Raw genomic sequence first — 2,345 nt, 5'->3', positions numbered from 1 at the left:
CTGGCGGCACCACGCAGCATCCCCTGGCCCTGCCTCGCGTCGCCCGCTCCCCAGGAGCCCACGTCGCTGCACGGGCCAGGGATGCGCTGGCATCGCCCCGCGTGCACGGCCTGGCTAGGCCCCGCGTCCCCGGGGAGCTGTCGCCGGGCTCCTGCCGTGCCAGCTGCCCCCAGAGCCCAGGCACGGGCACCTCTGCCAGCGTGCCCAGCCGGAAGAGCTGGCTACGGGATGCCCGGGGGCCGGGGGAGCGGCCGAGCCTGCCTGCCCACGGCAGGTCCCCGGGGAAGGCTGCGTGCGCAGCGCGGGCCAGGCCGGCCAGGCTGAACAATGGGCTCCTTATGCCGCCAGACCCCAGCCAGCCGCGCAGCAGCTGCCGCAGCACTGGGGCGTGCGCACTGCAGCGGTGCCACCGGCCCCTCCCGTGCCCCCCTGTCCTGCCCGGGCCCAAGGTCGCAGGGTCAGCGCAGGGCCGCAGCCTGTCTGGGGCAGAGGCCGCAAAGCCCGCGTCTCGCTGGCCGTGGCAGGCCTCTCCGGGAGCCGCTGGGGGCTTCTGCTGCAGGGCCCGCTCTGGGGAGGAGGAGCAGGAAGTGGGGGAGACGAGCATCGCTCGCTCGTGCTGGGCTCTGGTCCCCCAGGCACTGCCCCCCCCCCCAAGTTGCCCCCTTGGCGGCCGAGAGCCCACAGGCAGCTTCAGGGCAGGGGCGGGGGTCGATGCCGCGCTCGCAGCCGAGTGAGATCAGGCATGAGCCGGTCTGCGGGGGGGCCCAGCCTGCACTGCTGCAGCCCCTGGGTGGGAGACCCGGGGGGGTATGGGCATGGGGCAGCGGGGGGGCTGCCTCTGCTGCAGCAGCTGCAGGGCTCCTGGGCCAGGGCCGCCAGGCTGGGAGCGGAGGGGATGTTTAGTCTGGGGCTTCCCGGGCAGTGGCGGGTCAGCGCGGCCCTCCCCCGCCAGGGCCCCGCGGAGGCTGCCGGGCCCATTACTCGATAGGAAAGGAATTCGGCGCCGTCCTGCGCTCGCCCCCAGCTCCCGCCACATTGGAAACATGTGTGCTTGGGGCCGCGGCCTGTGGCAGCTGCGGGGAGCTGCCCTGTGGACTGGGACAGGCGGCGGGTCTCGGGGCGGCAGTGACCTGGCACATCCGCGGCAGAGATGCCCTGGCCCCCGCCCTGTAGGAGCTTGGAGTTGCCGCCCCCTTGAACCAGGCAGAGGCCAGGGCTGCCACGGGGCTCCACCATGGCCCCTCGCCCCATCACGCCCCCAGACAATTGCATCCTCGCCCCGGGGCTGCCCGGGCAGTGGCATCCCAGCAGGGCAGGTTCCTGGCTACTGGGGGCTTGTGCCCAGGCTGGCGCAGCGAGGCCCAGGCCCTGGGGGGCTCCGTCGCTCAGGACCAAGCTCTTGGCCCAGGCCCGCGCACTCGGAGCAGATGGCAGAAGCAGAAGCAACCTCCTGGGCCCGCTCGGGACTCGGCCAGGACCTTGGAGGTCCCTGGCGCTGCCCAGCCCGGCCCTGTGGCGAGGCAGGGCCTGTGCCTGTGCCTGGGCCTGTGCCTGACACTGGTGCTGGCCCGTCCCCCTGCTCCCGCCGGCTGGCAGCTCCTGGCCCGGACCCTGCGGGGCTGGGCAGGCCGAGGTGTCCGGAGCAGCTGGCTGACACCAGCACTGCACCATTGGCCCCGCGCCAGAGCCAGGGAGACGAGCTGCTAAAATTAGCCGTCCCTGGCGTGTGCGAGCAGGAGGCCGGCGGCACTGGCACGGCTTCACTGGACAGGCCCTGGCCCCAGCCCTGCCCTCCCAAGAGTGCCCAAGGCAGGCAGGGGTCCACGTGCCCCCGCAGCGCTGCCCTTGCTCCCTGCCCGTTCTGCCAGCGCCTGCAGGCAGCGGCTGCCCGCTCTCAGCCCCGGGGTCTCGCTGAGGGTGGGGCCCAGGCTCCGTGAGTTCTGTGCGGGGCCTGTGCGTCCCCCATCCCCACCGGGACAGAGCAGGCCAGGGCCAGGACTGCTGGAGGGGTGCAGCCCCCTGCCGTGACCCACGTGCTGCTGCAGCCTGGGCGCGGTGCCGTGCGGGGGAGCTGGGGCCCTACCGCAGGGTCAGTCCCAGCTGAGCAGGATTGGGGCCAGTCTCACCGGCCGCTCGCCTCTGCTCAGCCGTGGGGGCGGGAGCTGCGGGTCCCCCACCCCGCTCCGCCCGGCCGAGCCGTGGGGCCAGTGCGGGCTCTGGGCTCCGGCTGGGTCAGGCGGTAGCGGCCCCCGCCCCTCTGTGCCAGGGCCCGGCTCAGGGGGCACGGAGCGGCCCCCTGCCTCGCAGTCGCCCTCGGCAGAGCCTCCGTGAGCAGGGGGCGGGCG

The sequence above is a fragment of the Gavialis gangeticus genome, unplaced genomic scaffold (assembly GCF_001723915.1).
Source record: "Gavialis gangeticus isolate Ggan-Ray unplaced genomic scaffold, GavGan_comp1, whole genome shotgun sequence".
Classification (NCBI taxonomy): Eukaryota; Metazoa; Chordata; order Crocodylia; family Gavialidae; genus Gavialis; species Gavialis gangeticus.
This window is presented reverse-complemented; position numbering follows the sequence as displayed.